The 21,750-nt window shown below is 47.4% G+C and overlaps 1 protein-coding gene across 1 annotated transcript in view; it reads left to right on the top strand.

Moving 5' to 3' along the window:
- Positions 1-14,412: 14,412 nt before the first annotated feature.
- LOC144139130 (uncharacterized) overlaps positions 14,413-21,750 on the top strand; it is a 136,633-nt gene continuing 129,295 nt past the window's right edge. The window contains exon 1 of the mRNA XM_077671584.1: positions 14,413-14,533. The gene's annotated coding sequence lies outside the window, so the exon portion shown is untranslated. The remainder of the gene's footprint in view (positions 14,534-21,750) is intronic.

Here is a 21,750-nt window from a genome sequence, read left to right on the forward strand (position 1 = left end):
AAACGCGAGGCCCCAGTGAGCAAAAAATGCGGTGGCTATTTCCTAATTCTCCTCGCCTGAGCACCGAGGACCGCCACCAACTGGGCAAGCGGGCCTTGGATGATAAATGCCCGTCCCGGGAAATCTTCCAGCCTTTCCGGATAGAGCAGCAACTCCCAGAGCACGATGCAGGCAGCAGCACCACTCCGAAAAGTCCACAGATTGAGGCCAGCTGTGTACTTGATGCACCTCAGCCCTCTTTGAACCTGGCATTCATTGTGCAAGAGACCGGCCCTGCCCAGCTTGTTCAGGTAAGCATGTGCAGAGTGTCCACATTGAGCACAGAGAAAAAGAGTATCCGCTTGAATCTGTTTGCAAACATGTGGAACCCTAACTTCCGACCAACAAAGTGTACAGACATGACGAGTACCCATTCAGTACAGTCCTCAATCGTGCGAATAAATGATAATTCTGGCTCACTGACATTAGTACATCCTTCATTACTGCTTGTCTGGGCAGCCAAAATCTAAGCAAAGTCTGAGGCTTCTTTGAAAAATGGCCATCATAAAAAGTGGCGAGAGCATGCAAATAAATGTTCATGTGGACATAGGAATGCAGCACTTTTGCTCAATTTACAAGTGGCAATTCACTTTTATGTGACCTCACCCCAGTGATAAGGGAAAATAAAAACAAAGGCGAAATACTTGACAGTAATAGCAAGTGGGGATCATTGCAGTGTAAATTTAGTTGTAAACAATGAAATCCGAGGGCTACAATCCTCGTGAATTTAGTGCAGCGCCGATGTTTGTTACACTATACCGCTGTTCTTCCAAAAGTACAGGGCTCAGCGGCCACTCAAGAAGACTGCCCTTATTGTTAACACATCCTCTCAGCTATATCAAAATGGTTCTTGATATGTGAGAACCCCTGGAGTTTGTATATTTGGTACCAAATGCATCTGATATAGTTCTCAGCGCTTAAAAATATATTTCTGCCTGCGTGTAAACCCATGACATCATGTCTGTGTATGGCTGCAGCGCTGCTGAGGACTAGCAAAGGGGCGATGGTGGCAAAACACTCCTCCAGAAACAGCCGAAGAGCAATAATCTGCTGACAAATGGAGACTTCATTGGCTGTCTATATAAACGGGAGAGGGGGGTCTAACTGGCTGCCATCATCATCCTTCGGCGACATCCTTCGACAGTGACATCCTTCGGCGTGGGAAACTCCAAGATCACCCGAAGTTTCTCGCGATCGGGGGACCCCTGTCCGCGTTCGATCCGAAAGCTGAGCAGATCACCTGAGCGCTGCATATTTGTGCCTTAGCAGAATTTATGGTGATGCCAGCCGCCCTGAGTTTTCGAAGGACGTCTTTCAGGTAGCAGAGGTGCACTTCGAAGGTGCGGGAGTAGGCGAGAATGTCATCTAAATAGGCGAGGGCATGCTGCCACTTTGCCTGACCAAGCACCCATCGATTAAGCGTTGGAATTGCTGGGATTCCTGCTCCAACTGAAGGGATACGTCCGAACTCGAACAGCCCCCGATGGCAACTGAACGCAGACTTGCATTGACCGCCGGGGCATATCTCGACCTGAAGGTACCGCTTGCTGGCGTGAAAAGTAGAGAAGTACTCGGCTCCACCGAGATTCGCGACAATTTCGTATGCGCTCAGGAAGGGGTACGCATCTTTTTTTGTGACCGCATTCGGTCGCTGGTAGAGCACGCATAAACGTCAGCTACTGTCTTTCTTTCGAACGAGCACCACTGCGTAGCACGAAGGAATCATCGAGCGGCTAATGCCTGGTTTCAGCAGTTCCTCCAGCGCCTGATCCTTTCCATGCTGCTTAACAGGGCTGACGGACAGGGGATTGCATTTCCATGGGTTAGCATCGCCGGTGTGTATGCAGTGTTGCACCAACCTGGTGCAACCTGCTTGCTGAGTGAATATCTCGCCGATGTTCGCCTAAGAACGACAAGAGACGATCACGCTGCGCCGCTGTCGGCTCGCTAGCGTCTTCTAGGAGCGTGCATAATGCCCCCCTCCGACCTCGGGGTGTAGAGCGTCTGGCGCAGGAGAACTCAGCAGTGGCGGCAGCAACAAGTCAGCTACGAGGTTGCTGCAGGCACCGGCCACCGGCTTCGCCGGAAGGTACTGCTTCCCTCGGCGCGGGGAACGTTTCGGCAGCGTGCCCGCACAGTGGTCTCGCGGCGAGTGGTGTAGGCGCGAACGGTTTTAGCTGCGAAAACAAGTTCTCCCGACAGCCTCCGTTGCAGATGTCGAAGACAAGCCCAGACTTGGACACGAATTCGCTCCCAAAATGACTGGGACTGTGAGTACGGGGAAATGGACGAAACGCATTCGCCGCACACGCTGACCCCAGCGCAGGAAGAGGTTTATGTCACCGCCTGACGTTGCATCACCACACGCCAGATGGAGCGGCACCTTCCGCGTGCGCAGCCGAATGGCTTTGCGCTCGAGATGGGAAACGACCTTGTCCCCTATCACCAAAGTGCTTGCCCCGGTGTCCAGCAGTGCCTTAAAGTCCCGCCCCCCGACAGCGATGTCGAGAAAAGGCGCTGGCGAATTTGTGGATATTCCGACTCTCTACGCTAGGAGCAGTGGCGGTGCTTGCCTCTCGGGCGCTTTGATCCGCTGCCCGTGCACTCACCGACGGCTGGGCCCGTTTCCCTGCTCGACTGAGTACAATCGCGCAATGTGACCGACCTGGCGACTTTTCTGGCAGTGGACGGGGCTCCGTGCGACGTGACGGAGTATTTGTGACTGCTAGGGCGCAGCACGACCGAATGGCCGCATACGGTTCTCCGTGAGCAAGTTGAGAGCGGGTGCAGGCAACTGCGCCAGCACTGAACCCGGGTAGGGAAACCCGACCGGGCGCGCGTTCGCCGACCGATCGTCCGACGGGTTTGTTGTGTGCTCTGCGGGCGGGGTGGCAGGAACTCCGGCCGTATCGCCTCTGCGTAGCGCAACCCATGCGAGTACGGGTCCTGCGCTCTGTCCCCGAGATCGAGCGTCCCTCGTTGGCTGGGTATCAACGTAGGGCCGTGGCCGGCTCGTCAGCTGCCCGTAACGCCGGACCAAGCACAGCTCGGTTCTAGTGTTTCCACCGGAGGCGGCGGTAGCCGATACGAGCGTGCAGCCGCGACTGCTGCGTCACACGGCGAGCCTCGGCCGCCAGCTGGTGGAGATCTTAGCAACTGCAGTTCCTCAAGTACAAGACAAAGGTGGGGTGGCATTGCCTGATGACTCGATTGACCCGCACCGAGCTCGGAGCATGTGAGTCGGCGTACTCGTAAAGCTCCTGCATTGCCCTGACTTACTCGACCAGCGATTCATCCGGGGCTTCGATGCGCATTTCCAAGTGCCGTCGCAGCCACGGTAGGTAGCCGATGGTGAGAAATTTTTCCCTGAACGTCGTTCGAAAATCGTCCACTGTGCGTGCCGTATGGCCTATCATCCGATACCACCGGGCGGCATGGTCGACTGGGGCTGCGGGAAGGCCTCTGTGCCGCACCTCGCTCTCGCTGTAGCCGGTCGCCGGCTCGTAATGCGTAAGAGCTATGAGGAAAGCGTTGGCACTCGACTGATCGCCGTAACCGCTGTACATCGGCACCGGTAGCTGCACCCTGGGAGCGCGTGAGCGCGCCACCTGCAGCACCTGCTGCATGGAGCTTCCGAAAGCGTTCGCGATGGAAGCTGAGTCTACAGAGATTCTTTCGCTTACCGGCGGCTGCGGGCGGACTGCCGCGGGAGGGGCGCCGTTTGGGGCTTCATCATCAGTGTAGGCTCGGCACCTGGGGCTCGAACGCACGGCTTAGCCTGACTTAGAGCTCTCGTGTAATCCGGAGCCTTCCAAGATTCCCGTTGCCGCGCAAACCGCGGCTGTGGTTGCGTTGGGGCCGTAGAGAAGAGTGTTCCGAGCCAATTCGGTGGCGGCGGAGGACGCTGTTAATGCAGGGCATCACGGGGACACCCGAAATCGACCACACAGTTCGGCAAAACTCATAGTCGTGTGCCATGGTTCTTTTTGGAGCTAGCGAAATTTGAATTCGACTGAAAACTAGCCCCACATTCGGGCGCCAGATATGTGGGGACCAGGGTCCTTGCTGCGATCTAACTCGCATTCGAGACGTCCGCTAGGCTAGCTCCACTGAACTCCGCTACGGACCACCTACTGGTGTAGCGGTAGAGAACAGCAAGGAACACGCAAGACACAACGAAATGGCCAAACTCGCGTTTATTGGGCCCTGACCCAGCCGACTGGCGAAGATAAAGAGAAAGACGCCATGGGGGCAGACCAAGGACGGCAAATCCGGAGCTCCGGTACTCACGCCTGCGGTGTCCGACAGCTGCACCCCAAAGGCCACTTTCCTTCGTCCAGCGCACCCAGACCGGCTCCCGGGGGGCGGGAGTGACAAACCGGTCACTTCAGGAGGTCCGCCGCGCCACAGCCGCGAACTGACTTTGTCGGGGCAGGGACAACGCGCGGCCGCTGGAGAAGAGGTGCACCCCCCCCCCTTGCTCGCCCCGGCGGTGGGGGGCGAGGAATGCGGAAATCGCCGGGACTGCGGGCTTCACACAGGTTCTATTTTTGTAATTTCTGGACCAGCAGGTATTCTTTACAGCATAAAAATCTAAAGCGAGATATTTAGTGTCAGTACTCCTTTAGGTTTGTATATTAGAGTTATGGAGGGCTAAGAGCTATCCTCTTCGGCTAGACAATTTTGACAACGACTGCATATTCCCTCCATAGAAGATACCTCACCACCCGACCCAATATATTCAGTCCAACCGAACCCCACACTAGACACAGAAATCACAGCCGCAGCGGTACACATCATAGCAATGCTCCGACAAGACAAGGAAGATCTACAGGTTCTCACAAATTCCCACACAGGAAACTGGGAGCGCTACGCGATCACACCTTCACGCAATTGCGATGTCCTTCGACTGTAACTGTCTGCGGGGGCCCTTCCAACACTTGGAAGCTCTCAAACATCCCGCTATTATCTAAACCTTCCAAAACATTCAAACTAGAAAACGCAAGTCCACTTTTCTGTACATCCTAGTTCAAAACATGTGGAACACATACTACACGAAAAAAATTACACCATCTCCCCGAAAGGAACTATGTGGTGATGCAAAGCATGTGGGTTCCGTGTAGGTTCCACACCGGAGCAGAACCGGCGCAGGCGGTGTCTCGGAGCAGACTGAACGCTGCGCAGCGCGCGAACCTTCTTTTATACAGCTGGAGGAGAAGAGAATGGAGGAGAGACGCGCATGGGCAGTGGGGTTGTGGACGGCACAACAACAAGGTAGGGACATAGGCCAGAGCATGAGATGGCGCCTGGAGCGACAGTGTCGCCGGTGCCTTCCTGGGCCGGCAAGAAACGAGCCGAGGGGCGAGGAGGAGAGCGGCGTTATCACAGCTGGTTAGGACTCCTGGAGCTACAGTCTTGCAGGTGTCTTCCTGAGCCGGCGCGAGATGAGCCGAGCGGCGAGGAGGAGAGCGGCGTTATTACAGCTGGTGTGGAGAGTGGGACGAGCAGGAGAGGTAGACGCCGGGAAACAAAGGAACAAGGCGAGCTCAAAAGTTGCTTTGCATCTAAAACGAGTTATCCTAAGGACCAACGCCTGCTACTACCCAGCCTCACGAGTTCACACTTGGTTATCAAATTAAACCGGCACATATAAATCCAGCATGGCATAATTTAAGCCCCTCCCAAACAAGACAATGCGATGAACCTCACCCGAGACTTACACAAGGTTTTTGACCACATCTCTCACGTAACAATACCAGAAGCGGTGGCATCTATCAAGCTAGCGCAACGCAAACACGCACATATGCGCTCTCTTTTATAATTTACAGGAATGCCACACTCAGATTTGCCCCCTTATAAGTCCAACCTCCCCGAAGCCGGGGAGACCAGTCATCAAGACGCTGTCCTCTCAACCCAGCTTTTCAGTCTGGCCATGATGCCCACTGCATCCCAAGGAGGAAAGATTCTACAATTCAGATTTGCACTATACGAAGACATCACACTATATGAGTGTCTGATATAGGAGTCGCACGAGAAAACGACTCCCTTATCGAGGAATTCACCACCGCGGAAATCCGCACATCGAGGAATCAACATCACAACAAGCCCACCTGGAGTTCAACCGAACCGAAATCCTAATCCTACACCCTCTGCGAATATGTTCACCCACCAATGAAACATTCGTATAACAATAATCACAACATGCCGCATGTAACTAAGTTACGCATCGCAGATCTCACACAGCCGCGGTACAAGTACTATTGCAGCCCGGCCCACTCACCGACTCAAAGGCGACTCATCCTGCTTCCTGCTACTCATTCTACGTAGACAAACTTGCTGTTGCCTATACAACTGCTCAAATAAACAGGATGTCACAACCTATTTAGACAGACAAAAGATCTTCTCACAGACTGAACTGAAACCACTCATTTACGTCGACCTACCGCAAGTCATACCAAACGACGACGTCAATTGCTCCCGATGGGACTAATTGCCCGAATCACGTACCCAATCTTTTATTTGGCCACACGACAAGCTAGAGCAAGATATCACAACACACGCTACCCACCCTCGGATCACACTCTATGCGTGGACGCAGTGCGGCACTCTACCAAGGAGGTTTCACCGCCGTAGTACGTAACTAATTCGCACATTCACCAGCCACTTGCTTTACCATCCTCACCAATTCCCGCTGACAAAGAGGAATCGGTAGTAGCCCTAGCCTTCACTCACACCCCGCACACATGAAAATTCTCACATACCGAACAGGCACTCCACAACTTTGCCAAGGGCACCAGTTAAATTCGCTATGCAAATACTGCGGAGGAAGTCCTCCACTGAAGTCGTGTCGCTGTTGTGCACCCTAGCCCACACCGGTATTGGCGGTAATGGGGCCGCCCACCATTAGCTAGCGAACTTACCACCCGATAAGGGGACTCTTTTCCGCCCAACCAAGGTGTCCCAACAGCTTCTCGGTATTATATTTTACCACTAACTAAATTTGACGACTCCTACAAACTCACTGTTTTTCCAACAGAAACACGCTCACACACGCTAAACCACACAAGTTTCCGGCATCACACTTCTTGTATTGTTTCAAATAAGGTAATTTACACCCATTTCTCCTCTACCCCGCTCTCCATCACGGGGAACCAGCATTGGGTTGGTCAGACCAGGCGGTTCCAGAAACTAAACCGCACGGGCCCTTGTAGACGATGAGGCCGTATGCGGCTTAGAAATCTTTAAATCCTATTTGCAAAAATAAAATTGTTTTTTCTCTCTCTGACTGTCTCTCTCTGTCGGTGGAAACAATAGGATTGCTGAAGGGCTATTGTGGAATGCTATGGGCAGGAAGTAATTGTTAGTTGTAGGCTGAAGAGGTGGCAAACAGAATATTTTTTTGAATGTTCTCACTTATTTTCTTTTGATGAAAGTTCTGTGCTTCCCGGAAGAGCAGAGTGTAATACCGGCAGGACAGTGGAAATATTCCAACATTCACTCCCACATCTATGAGTAGTGGCCACTTATAAACAACCGCGTTAAGTTAAAATAGCGCTTGCATAACTCCAGATCTTCAAGTTAAAGATGTCGCTTCGTGTCACTGTGTTCTTGCTTAAAAATACAGCGATTTGTAAACATTTCGGGAAAGGTCACCTCCTCAGATATGACGCTTCATATGAACTGACAGCTCTGCCATATACTTTCGCCAGCGTAGAATATTACTATAAATATAAAATAGAATTTATAGTTTTTACGTAAATGCATTTTGCTACAGCTTTTCGTCTGATTCCCGAATATCCCTATGTCGGTATTATCAGGAATTTCTTTATTTATACATTTTACCTACATATTTTACCCAAGATGTTCCAGATAAATAAACTTACAAATATACTCTTTATATACGACGATTTCCCGGACCTTCATGCCAAAATTTTGTTCCTGAATATAAAAAAAATCAATGTGGCGAAAGATTTTGCAGAACGGAGTTTAGCAAGTTCTGGTAACTTAGCAGGTTTTAGATTAAGCAGTGCTTTGCGGATTAAGAAATGCATTTCTGAAGCCAGGTTCCATGCTGGCCATAAATTAATTTCGGCGGCTATCTTCCAGGTCAGCGCAAAGGACAAAATGCAAGTTTTATTCACCCACGTCACTGAGAACAGCCGTTTGCCCTTAAAGTGAAATAAAATAGGCGGCCAGGGCTTCAAAAAGAAGGAAGAGTTTTGTATACGTTCGTACTTCAGTGTACTTTGAAGGGTTTACGTTAAGACGCGGTCAAAATTTTACTGGCGGTTGGGGCTGTTTAAATCATCCAATGTGAAATAAAGAAGTCAATGGGTTCGCTTGTTTATTTATTTCAAAAGGGTGAGCCTCTTCCCGGATATTGACCACACTTTAATTGAATAAAATCGGTTAACCCTTTTTGGCTATCTAGTAGAATACCCCGTTTTTGTGCAAATGGCAAAACTTGGATATTTTACTTTGTGAAAATGCCTCACGCTTTTATTTATATCGTTCCAGTTTTCGTGCATCTTTATGGGCAACCAACCATCACTACATCCGTTACTACATATTTATACAGGGTGTCCCAGCTATCATGCACCAAGATTTAAAAAAAGAGAAATCGCGTAACTCGAAGAAAACCTAGTGCATAATGTTTGCGGTACTGTCAAGAAGCGGAGAGTAATTTTTTCGTTAATGAGACTTAATTAATTAATTGTAATTAAATATCTAACTCGAAAAATACTGTCCTAATCACTAAAGTGTCAATGAGGCACTTGTAGGTAACCATGAGGGGCATCTAACTGCGCTATTTTCAGCGACGAACTAATTGCGTACTCATTTATTCTGACTGATAAAGGAAACCCGCGAAATATGAAAAATACCACGTGACGACGCTTACGCGCGCATTGTGAAGCAGCGTCCCCAAACAAAGCTGATTGAAAGCAACTGCTTTGCGTGTTACCCGCCCGAAGAGACAGCGCATCACCTTGATAATAGCATGCATGGAAGGAGCAGCAGCAGCAAGATTCGCGGGACGCGTGTGCAGATAAGGAACAAACTCGGTCGCGATTTCTTCTTTCTTTCTTTTGTCTATTTCATTCTGGCTAACTCAGAGGCAGCCTGTTTGAGGGCGTTGCTTTACGGTGCGCGCGGAGGCGCTGTCACGTGGTATTTTTCATATTTCGCGGGTTTTCTTTATCAGTCAGAATAAATGTGTACGCAATTAGTTCATCGCTGAAAATACCGCAGTTAGATGCCCCTCGTGGTTACCTACAAGTGCCTCATTGACACTTTAGTGATTAGGACAGTATTTCTCTAGTTAGATAATTAATTACAATTGGTTAATTAAGTCTAATTAACGAAAAAATTACTCTCCGCTTCTTCACAGTACTGCGAACATTATGCACTAGGTTTTCTTCGAGTTACGCCTTTACTCTTTTTTTAAATCTTGGTGCATGATAGCTGGGACACCCTGTATAATCATTTCATGGAATGCAAATATAAAGTGCCTTTATTTTGATATACTTTAAGGAAAGATAGACGTCCTCATGTACCTGGGTGAAAAAAAAAATTACACCATCTTCCCGTGGGGAACCCTGATGAGGATGCGAAGCATCGTGGCGGTTCCGTGTGGTTCCATTGTGTTGCCGTTATGTTGAGTGATGTGGTTTTTACTAGCGCCAGAGGGAATTCCGCGTCCGGGTCCACACCGGTGGCAAAGGCACGCAAGTGCTGTTGTGTTACGGTGAGTAGGCGGTGGTTCTCGAGGCGCCGAAACTCATCCATCATGTTCTTGTCGATGTTGTCTCTGTGGTAGAATCGGTAGTCTCCGTCAGCTTTGGTGACCTAAAGGTTGTGGACATTGGTGCACCGGCTGAGAGCAATGTACACGCCCTTGTCTTCGCAGCTTTGTCTTCTCGTTCTTCTTCGGCGGTTCCCCTACGGGAAGATGACGACGGTGGTTGAACGCGAACCTATCTCGTGATGGATTCTTTGGTTGGCCAATCCCTAGGGGCATCCTGCCACAATCAGCATCAGAGGCTCTGCGGACGGGGCTGGTTGAGCTGCAAGGTGCGTGGCGCTTCCCGCCACAGCTTTCCCACGGGAAATTCAGCATCCCCCTCTAAAGTTTTCAGTTCGTCCTTTCCGTTGACGTTCAGCTTCGCGTGCCTTCGTTGTATCAGTAGCTTCTTGACGTAATGAGTCAAGGACATAAGGCGCGTTCGTAGCACTTGCAACTGTCCCGAATTTGTAGCGTAGTGGGAAGAGCACCGCGTACCTCCCGTCGTGGCCAGAGAGTCGTGGGATCGTAACCGCGCGCCGCATAATATTTCTTTTTTTGTAGTGTAATATCGCGGAGCTGTGCGTGTAAGGAGGAGAGTTGCGCATGCGCAGTGAGCGTGTCGACGGCGGCGCCATCAACGACGCAGGACCAGGCAAGCCTAAGAAATGCTCCGCATTTAAAAAATGGATTTTTTTATGCGCTAAGCAGGAAACATAGCCAAGAGAACGTATGTGAGCACGTGTTGCTGCTAGAACGAACCTTTCGAGTGAGAGTTGGCACTGCACTTTCTAATGTATATTTGCAGGAAAATGGTGCGCCGCAAGGTGGAGTTCTAAAGCTGCACGTTGGTTATAGTTAAGATGAACTCCCTCCGAAAGGCATTGCCGCCGACCATTTCCTGTTCCATCTATGTAGACGATGTGCAAATATCTTTTAAATCCTGTAACCTGTCAATATGCGAACGTCAAGTGCAGCTCGGTGTTAAGAAACTTGCTGGCTGGGCGAACCTTAACGGGTTTAAACTAAACCCGGCCAAAAGTACTTTTGTTGTGTTCTCCCGCAAGCGTGGGATTAACGCTGACCCTGAGATTACGCTTAACCGTGCACCTATTCCTGTGAAAAGGGAGCACAAGTTATTAGGTGTCATATTTGATGAAAAGCTCACGTTCATTCCACACATCAAAGCCCTTAAACATAAATGCCTCAAAACACTAAACATCCTCGAGGTCCTCTCCCACAGATCCTATGGTGCAGACAAAGAACTGCTTCTCCGTGTCTTTACAGCCTTGGTCGGGTCTCGGTTAGACTACAGTAGTGTCGTGTATGGGTCGGCATCAAAAACCGCACTAAAAATGCTTGATCCAGTGCTCCACTTGGGCCTGCGCCTTGCGTCTGGTGCGTTCCGCACTAGCCCAGCCCAGAGTCTGTACGTTGAAAGCAACAAATGGTGCCTGGAGCATCAACGAATATACATAGATTTATTATAGGCTTTAAGGTCTCATCATTGAGTAACCATCCTTTTAAACCCATCCTCAATGATACATCTGCAACCCGGCTATTCTCGAATCGTCCATCTGCTTCTTTGCCCTACTCACTCAGGGTGAGAGAGGACGCTTCAGGTCGTGCTGTTGGGTTTTTAGATGTATGCACTTCATCATTTTTTCACGTTATGCCACCATGGCAACTGCCGCCTGTCTGTTGTGATGTTTCTTTTATGAAAATGGAAAAAACAGGGTTCCGGGTGCTGGGATTCTGCAGCACTTCTTGTCCCTGTAGGATAAATATAAGTGTGCCGAATTTTACACTGATGCTTCGAAAATCTCAACTATGGTGTCTTGCGCCGCTCACGGTCCTAACTTTAATTCTTGCATAACCATGAGCGTACTTACCACTATCTTCTCAGCAGAAGCCTATGGCATTTTAGTCACTGTTTAGCACATTCTGTAAAAAAAAATTTCCTAAATCTGTCATCTTTACAGACTCTTTGAGTGTTGTGCGTGCATTGGCTTCACACAGACCCACGAAAAACCACATTGTCAATCTTGTCTTTAATGCCATTATGTCCATATATGCTAAACATTTTTAACTAATCCTGTGCTGGGTTCCAAGCCATGCTGGAATCGCGGGAAATGAGACCGCGGATCGAATGGCTGCCGCTGCTGCACTTGCAAATACAGTGGACATAACAACAATACCTTACACTGACCTCAAGCCACACATAAGAGAACACCTTCGCAAAATATGGCAAGCCGACTGGAGTACACGGACAGACAACAAGTTGCACATAATAAAACCACACCTAGGACGATACACTAGTGACTCACACAACAGATTCATCGAAGTTGCCCTGGCTAGATTACGGATAGGCCACACGCACGCGATACACTCCCATCTGCTCAATGGATCTCCAAGACCCCTGTGTAGCAGGTGTGGGGAGGGCCTGCCTGTACTTCACGTCCTCATTACACGCAAAGCGCTCCACACAACTAGACGCAAGCACTCCCCTCAACTCTACAGACAACACATTCCACCTACACCCAGCACTGTTTTTAGCGGATAATCCTATGATTCCTCTACAACACACATTCAAGTTTCTTAGTGATATCAAATTTTTACAACTCATCTCATATCACGCGTAGTTTTTGCACCTAAGTTCATGCTATTCACTATCACACCCTGGCCTTTTACACCAGCCATCCCCATTGTTTTTACTGATTTTACTGATTTATTTTTGCTTTTGTTGAGCAATTTCAGTATTTACATCTTCATCCGTCATATTTAACCATTGTTTTGGCGCTCTTTGCCCTAGTTGGCCTTGCGCCATAAGCATCCAACCATCATCATCATCAAGTGTTGCCGCTAGCCTTAGAAATGTAGTGATGCTACAGGAAAGCACTGCCTTATTTAGGACGTTCCCAAGAGGCCGCAATTTTCAAACCTCTGTTTGATTGGTTAGCAAGGTTATATATGCCACCCCGTAATAAACCATTATGATTTTAACAGCTGAGTGTTGTAATTCCTTTTTATTAGTAGGCACTAGGAGGGGTCAAATGAGAATTTGGTATTTTTTATGAAACCGAGTTTCGTAAGATAGGATTGTGGGTAAGCAGTCGACTGTCATTTCTGTAGAAAGTGGCACAAAAACGTTTAACCTTGGTTTCCTTTTTCTAATATTAGTGTGTTTGCATATGCTTGTGACCGGAGGTTGATCGTTAGAAGCGCTCGTAATAAACACCGAGGGGCACGTTTTTGCTCACTGTTTACACTGATTTAACCCACGTGTATTCGCAGCAACAACTACTCATTTCGACAAGGATTTTAGTCATCGCGTCCGAAAACTTTGCAAAGTAAATGATAATTATTCACTAAGTATCAGCAAGCTACCTCTGCTCCTGTGCCTAACTACCACTTCGGAATTCAGAACTGGAACTTGATCTTTGGATTTAAACCTTACTGCAAGGGGCCCCTGTGGATGCTCTCAAAGTGTAGCTGCACATTTTGGTCTGATATTTTCAAACACGTTTCATGGCAAATGAATTTTGCTATGCAATCATGTTGCTGTGTTTCGAGATTCGAGTAAAGGGCGCGCTGTTGCGAACACTCTTAGAGTGATAATTCAATGCACGGCACCCTATATACCATCAAAAGCGTGACAAGGAGATTGGCATTCTCATAAACTGTTCGGAAAACAGGAACATTTGAATTTTTTATTGTCAAAGTTCACGCAAACAAGATAAAAATGTTTGGGGAAACATGGGCCGTTTTTAGAAAGGAATTCTCCAATAAAACAGTGACGGCAAATTGTAAATATTTACAAGTGGAACGGTATATTTGAGTAATGGAGGCAACTTTACAATAACAGACGACATATGCATTTCGCGCTGACGCTGACTAACCGTGAAGGTTAGGTCATCCACGTGTCCTGTTTCCTCGCAGAAACGCACTATGCGAAATAGCTTCCAGTTGATTACATGAGTTAAAATCGAAACAGATTTGGTTGATTTCTGGAGTACAAGAGGAATTGCAAATTACTGTACGCTGGCCTGGCCAAAAGTGTCATTCGACATTGTTTAAAGTTCTAGGCGACAGAAAGTTACTGTGACACCCCCCCCCCCCCCTATCCCTTCAGGAGCCACAAACCGAATAAGTGTCAATGTTCGTAAGGATGAAGGGAAGCTTTTTGGAGCTATAAAACAATCTTCATGCTGTGAGGCCGGTAGGGCGATATATTTTAGTTGATTTCAATTTTAGAATAATTGTACCCTGCCCTTTGACGAAAACGTAGTCTTGCCCTAAATTTCTCTTCTTTTTCATTATATTTCTCCCACGTCGCGGCGTAGAAGTTTGGCGGAGGCAGATGTTATTTAAACTACTGCGCATCATTAGTGACCTTTTCCTAGTGACAGGTTGCATTGAACGTTTTTACCCTAAATTGGCCATGTCGTCGTATTTTAGAAACAATGTCATATCTTTTGAAATTATGCTGTGCTTGTTTTTTCTCTTTCACCCCTCATTTTTGTAAGAAGGAAGCAGCCAAACGCCGCTAAACATTTCCGGTAAAGCATTTACTCATGCTTTTGCCTTTTAAAAAAGAAAGAAGCGCTGCTTTAAAATTTTCCTTTCAGAGGAGTCTGTGCCAGACGAAAAGACGGAGCAATACGTTTTGTTTAAATTGACTGTTCATAGTTAACCAGTCCTTACCAGTGGGCCGTAAGTAGAATCACTTTTGTTTTAAGTGCACTAAGACCCACTTAATAAGTTTTATATTCGGCGAATCCTGCTAACTACTCATACCCACCAGTTTTTGTGGTGTAGAATATGCACCACCTCCAAAAAATTTAATAACATAGGGGGAGCGACGACTGATCGGCACGTCAGCGCATTAGGGCGTTCACCGGCAAAAGATGTGAAGGTACTAGCACACGCATGGAACTATCACGTGCGGGCGCCGTGTGCTCCACTGTTCTTCTCAGGGCAACACACCCCCTATTTTTCTTATCTTGCAAGACCGCTTCGCTGCTGCCAAAGGTGGCAGCGTGGGGCACAAGGTCATTCAGAGGCTGTTTCAGGTGCTTTACCACTCTCAAGAAAACAGGGCAGCAGATGACACTCTTACCGTAGATAGCCTTATGCGCGTGCGCGTGCTGTCCTATTTCGCTGCTGAACACCGTGATAAGGCGCTGACATGCCGGTAGGACGTCGCTCCCGCTTTATCATAAAAAATTTGGGGGGCGTACTTTTGCTTTTATTTGTACTTTTTACTGGCCTTTTACTCGTCAAATCCCCATATTAGACGATGGCACCTGCCTTCTAAACAGCTTTTTAGCTTGTTTTACCTGCATCATGCTATTTATCACTTCGCATTTACGGTCGTCCTCGTCGTCATTATCGTCATCATCATCATCAGCCTGTCTATGCCCACTTCAGGGAAGAGGTATTTACCATATATATGCAGTTATCCCGGCTTCTCACTTGCTCCGGCAAATTTATCCCTGCGAACTTCTTGACCTCATCCGCCCTCCTAACGTTCTTCCTCCCCTGCAACGCTAACCTTCTCTGATGGGCCACTTCGTTACCCTTAATGACCACTGGGCATACCGGATTTGCATTATATGCCCTGCCCACGCCCATTGCCTCTTCCTAATTTTTCTAATATGTCCTTAAGACCCGTTTCTTCCCTGACCCACTCCGCTCACTTCTTCTCTCTTAACGTTCCATGTATCATCTTCTTTTCCATTTCCCGCTCAGTCGTCCCGAACATTCGAAGCCTTTGAAGTCGACTCTCTCCCTCCCTGCTGAGGGGGTGCTGACGCAATCCGGCCCTACTCTAGAAATCTTTTCCGGAGGGCTTCGGGAGGGCTTCGGACTCTGAGCATGGCGGCTGTGTTTCCGCGGGTGTCGACGTTCTTTTACGTTCGAAGCAGCACAACTCCAGGCTGCCGCTGAAAAAAAACGCGTCCTACCTCAAGGATAATGCCCTCGCTGTGCTTCCCGCCGACAAGGAAGGGGGTTTGCAGTTCTATCAAATAACCGTTTCAATTCACGAGCAAGTGCAGCTGTTTCTTCCGTATTGAAATGTGATAAGGTTGTAGTCATTTCGTAGGTAAAATCTGAGGCGGAAAAACTGTGCGAGAAGCTTAACCTCACTAAACCGGTCAGCAGCAAGACCAACTCTAAAAAATACTTTCTAGAAGTTCTCTTCAGCGCAAAAACCGACAAGCCAGACAAACCATTTCGAGTAATCATTTCAGAAAACGGAACTTGGCAGAAGTGCGTCGCATAGCTCACACAAAGTAACCGTGGCCTTTTGACAGTGGACGATCTGTTTTCAAAAATTCAGATGATGTTCTAGATTTTGTTTCCCCGCGTTTTCACCAAAGCATGTACGCACTTTCCATCGATGTAAAAGACCTGTATTATTCGATCCCTCATGACTTCTTTCTTAGTTGTATTGAAGAAAGCTTAGACAATTTAGGGGGATTTGCCTTCCAAAACAATGTTGGTGTGTCGGCCGTGGTTCTTTTGGAACATTTATCCGTTTATTTGTGAGCAACATTTATCCTGTGTAATGGAAAGCCCTACCTCCGAAAGGAGAACATTTGCAAAACTTTCTACAGTGCTCCTGTTTTAAGCGACCTGTGTTTAGCCAAACTTGACAGAACCGTTTCCTGCGACCTGGGGCCCTATTCTCGACTACACAAATTGCCGGCAATTTTTTGCGTAAGCACGACGTAAGCAATGAGTGACGTGCTGAACCTATAGCTATGACGACATGCAGTGTAATTTGACGATTCACTCATAAATATTGCAATCAAAGCATCAAACATTATGCAAGAAAGATATAAAAACACTTGGCAGGTACTGTAAAAATTAAGACGGTAGCTGAGGCTGACTAGAAAACCATATTTCTGGACGTCAAAATTGGCGTCAACATCATAAGGAGATCGAGTAATGTTGATCCAAAAGCGAGCGAAAGGGGGATGTCGAGCTAAAGAACATCACACAATTTTTTAACCCATCTATTTATTTCGTTCAATCGCTTTTAGTAACTAAGCTGGGCTCTGCGCTTCAATTCAAGTTTTGTTGCGTTATCACCTTCCCTGCCGCCACCGCCACCAAGCCATCGTCTGCTGCTATGTTACAAGTTTATGGCGTGATCACAGAAAAAGACGGCCGCGACCATCGCTTCTATGACACGTAAGAGCAGCGAAGCACTACGCTTGATAACCGCAGAGCGCACCGTAGTCACCGATTCACTCATTCGTCAATCTCGACTTCAATCAGCGCTGTTGAACGAAAGAGTCAGTTTTCTTTGTTATTTTTCTCTTGAGTTCGATCAAGTTACCCAACAACTTACTAGGACGAGTGTGGACAAATGCCTTGCATTGGGTTCTCTTTGTCATGGAGAGGCTTGTACTGCCCTGTTATGTTGCGGTTACGCCAAACAAATAATGTTTATTTTATTGCCAACCGTAAAATCAATATACTGCACGTAATTTGTATGCTCCATGATCGCTGACTTGGAAGCAGTTGAAACTATAATTTGCTTCGATAGGAAACTTGCTTTAAACAGTGTGCATGCGAAACGGCGCCTGTTGCAAATAGACGGACATTTCGCGGCGCCAAACGCCGGAGCAATTTTTGGCCCTATTTTGCTTGTATTTTGCGACAAAAACCGCCGCCATTTTCAAGCTGTAACTTGCATTACGTCACTTTTACGGAGGCTGAAGTTGGCAATGCATGACGTAATCGTTCCCGCCAACTGTTTAAATTACGTCATGCCTTGTCAGCCAATCACAGAGAGGGCGTGTATTACAGGCATTATTGTTGTTGAATAGCAAAGACAGGCCCACGTTGTCATGTCTAGTATTTTTAGTCTGGTTTTTTATTGCCGGCCAAGAAATATGCGCTTTCAGTAAACTGAAAGAAGGCAAACCTAAGAACTGGAGCCCGTAAACGTCATAAAACGTCTAAATGACGACAACACACACAACCGCTCTGTCAACCGAAAGCACGTGGCCAAAGGTGAAAGGCAATCAGACAAGACTTCCGGCAAATCGCCGGCAATTTGTGCAGTCGTGAATAAGGCCCCTGAAGGATAAGCACGTGTTGCGCCTTTTTAGACTTGTTGACGATTTCTTGATTTGTCTTGACTGATCCTAGCTCCTGCAAATCACACGCTCTTTTCACACTCAATTTTATAACAGAATGTCTCAAGCCCTTGTCTTAAACCCATGACTTGCCATCTAACAACACTCTATGATTTTTAGACATAGCTTTCACCTTTCACCAGAACTGCACCTGCTGGGCGTACCAGCCTAGGAGTGGTAAACCTCTTTCAGATCACTCAAACTTGTTAAAAGAGGCATTCTCAACCTCTGCTTCCGCAATGCCCTACAAAAGTTGTGCCCTCACCTGATGTTCAACAGTTTCAACGTGCAAGACTTTAAGGCTCTCGAATGCGTGTTATCCCATGCACATACAGATATTGGTAGCGAAAGTTTGGTCAAGAGGCAAATCTCAAAACACTCTCTTTCACAAGAAACGTCATTGCTCCCCCTAAATGCGCCGTGGTTCCGTATAATATTGGCTTATCGCACAACCTAAACAAGATCGGAGTACGTGCAAGTGTAAATGTAGTGTCTTCAGCCACCAAAAACTGGCCTCATTATTAAAGATGGAATCTTCAGACGCAAAAATTAACCGAGGATGTTCCGAGAAGCACAAAAATCCTTTCCTTTCGTGTGCAGAAAATGTGGTGTGCCAGTTACATGTCTCTTGTGGAAAGCACTATGCAGGACAGACCAGTTGCTGTTTACTTGATAGGCTCCGCGAGCACGCACGCATTGTTATGAATGGTCACGATGGTTTCCTCGCACTGCACTGCAGCACGTGTGTTGTAAAGGATTGTAAGCCAGATCTTTAAAAACGTTTTTTTGATACGGCAAAGCAAAAGCAGGCTCACGCGCGAAATCATCGAAGCGGGAAAGCTTTCTAGAGTGGGGCGGATTGGGTCAGCATCCCCTCCCGATGCCTTTGTGGTGAAGAGTTGAAATTTTTGAGGCCATAGAATGGTCGCGCATGGCAAGTGTGTTATCTCTGGATGATTGTGTGTATTTCTTCACTGGGAGGGGTATATATTCGTTTGGATCTCGAAATAAACCTTGTTGGAAGTTAGCGCTCGTCCTCGTCCCATCTCTTGTCTCGTCCTGTGTATGCCTCGCGCTTAGTCAACAAGAATACAATTTAGTCGCGACATGTGAACTTCTGATGTGATTCGTTGTCTTTAATTGAAAGGTGTGGTCAAAAAAGCGTCTGCTTTACTACAAGCGGTGATCCACGCTTACAGTGAATCGCGGTAGCCTAGACAGTCGAGATTTCACATGGGGCTTATTACTAAGAATATTTCTTGAGCTAAATAATTTCGAGTTCAATGGCAAAAACAACGTTCAAGTCAGTGGTTCGTTCGTGGGCACCAGGATTGGGCCAAATTATGCAAATACTTTATGGCATTTGCTTGCAGGTTTCGAATTGAAGCCTATTTGTTAAAAGCGCTTCACCAACAATGTCTATTTGATTTGGCCCCACTGGGAATTCAGTCTCCTGAGATTTATAGCCGAGTTTACCGCGGTCCACCCTGACATTTCTTTCTCACAACCAATTTCCACTACCAGTATCAACTTCCTCGACGTGATGGATTCTGTCTCGCTAAACATGGTAGAGAGCAAACTTTACCGAAATCGACAGACTCCAATCAATATTTTTGCTTTCAAAGTAGTAACACAAGGCACTGGAAGAGGGACATGCATATCGTCAAGTGCATCGCTTCCGCCGGATATGCTAGAAAGATACAGATGCAGAACCATAAGTACCCGGTTCAATTATTTGACGATTCCCTTTGCCGAGCAGGAGCGGTGAGGCGCCATGAACTCCTTAAAGGAGCCATCAAGAGAAAATACAACTGTGTTTAAATTGAAAGAACTAGAATTCAGTATCTTGCTTCCTTACAGCCACAAAATATGTTTTTAACGAAAAAAAGCAAGCAGTATTTAAAAACCTTAAAATTTTGCGCCACTGACGTGTTATGAGCAAGAATGACGTCATACGGGCCAACAATAAAGCACAATTTTCAATGCGTTAACTGCACGTTAGCATTCAAGTGATGCGGTCCAATGGAACTAGAGCCGCATTAGAGACTTCAGGTTATGCGTCGTCGCGACAGGTCAGTTAGGCGGCCGCAAATCGCACAAACAAGATTCCGTGATATCATAAAAAGTTGCGGAAAATTGGCTAGGGGGTCGCGACTGCTTCACACGTTTTCTTCAAAATATCCGTTATTTGTTCGCAGATTGCGATGATATTGGTATCATTGTTATCGGGACTAAGGTGTACTTCTAATACACCCAACTTGTATTTTGTCTTCATGGCTCCTTTCTCTCAAGGAAGCCAGCCCACCGACACCCTCCAAGTAACCTAGTTCCTACTCACTCCGCTTCTGTGCCAAATATTTAGGGCCTACGTCGAAAGCATCATCATCCTAATCATCACAATTATCATCATCACCAGCCTATCTACGCCCGCTGCAGAGCAAAGGCCTCTCCCAATAATCTCCAATTACCCCTGTCCTGAGCTAACTGCGATCAATTTATCCCCGTAAACTTCTTGATCTCATCTGCCCATACGTTCTGCCGCCGTCTCCCACACTTGGCTGCTCTGGGGATCCACTCGGTTACCCTTAATAACCAATGGTTATCTTGCCTTCGCATTACATGCCCTACTTCTAATAATTTCTACTAATATGTCCTTACGAATATTCGCAATATTATTCCTGAAGAATGACAACATAGCGATTGAAAGTCCTGCACTAGCATTCATATTATCCGAACCACCACGTGTTGTCTACAGGTGAAACGAAAACCTTCCCGACATTGTGACATCTTCGAGGCCTAGCCATTCGTCAGATAGCGATTGTGGGCCCTGCAACAAGCCTTGTTGTCAAGTATGTCCCGACATGATGAGAGCAAAAAAGTCCTGTAGCACAACCTCGCGCTACTGTGCAGAAGTGCACGGAAATTTGAACTCTGAGCGCACCAACGTAGTTTACTTGATGAAGTGGAAAACCTGCCACATGCAACATATTGGCCAAACAGCGAATGTTTTTAGATTGAGGTTTAAGAATCATAGGGCACGCGCTAAGTATCTTCCTCACCTTCCTTTGTCCGCTCACTCACTTACTTACTCTAGCTTGGGGATTTCCCCTAAATCTGGTCGATTAACACCTGCTGATCACTTCGAGGTAATACATTCGCTCTCGCGCTACAAGCGACTAGGTTCCTGGTTAGCTGAGTTGTAGAGCGACGGCTCCAGTTAAGCGTTGGTCCCGGGTTCGAAGCCTGGACGAGGACGAATTTTCCTTCAAATGCGAAGTCTCCGAGAAGGCTGTATAGCTTTCAATTATAGCATTACGGCTACATTCAGGTGGATGTCAAACATTCCATCACCCTTCATGTGTCCCGTCCTCTTCATGTGTGTCCATTTCCTCTTCATAATTTCTGATAATATGTCCTTAACACGCGTTTGTCCCCTTACCCACGCCGCTCTTTTCTTGACCCTCAATGTTACGCTTACCATGTTCTGTTGTATTGCTGCTGAATCGCCCTCAATTTAAGTTGAACGCACTTAGTAAGCTTCCAGGTTTCTCCACGTGGGTGAATACCGTTAAGATGCAGCTGTCATACACTTCCTTCTTTAGGGACAATGGTACGCCGCCATTCATTATCTGAGAATGCCGGCCGAATGCACTCCACTCCATTCTTATCCTTCGAATATGCCTCGTGGTTGGGATCCGGAGACACAACTTGGCCTAAGTTGATATATTCGCTTACCACTTCCACTTTCACGCCATCTGTCACAAGCCCCGGTGCTGT

Source organism: Haemaphysalis longicornis, unplaced genomic scaffold (genome assembly GCF_048455015.1).
Source record: "Haemaphysalis longicornis isolate Haplotype H1 unplaced genomic scaffold, Haemaphysalis longicornis Haplotype H1 scaffold_5, whole genome shotgun sequence".
NCBI lineage: Eukaryota > Metazoa > Arthropoda > Arachnida > Ixodida > Ixodidae > Haemaphysalis > Haemaphysalis longicornis.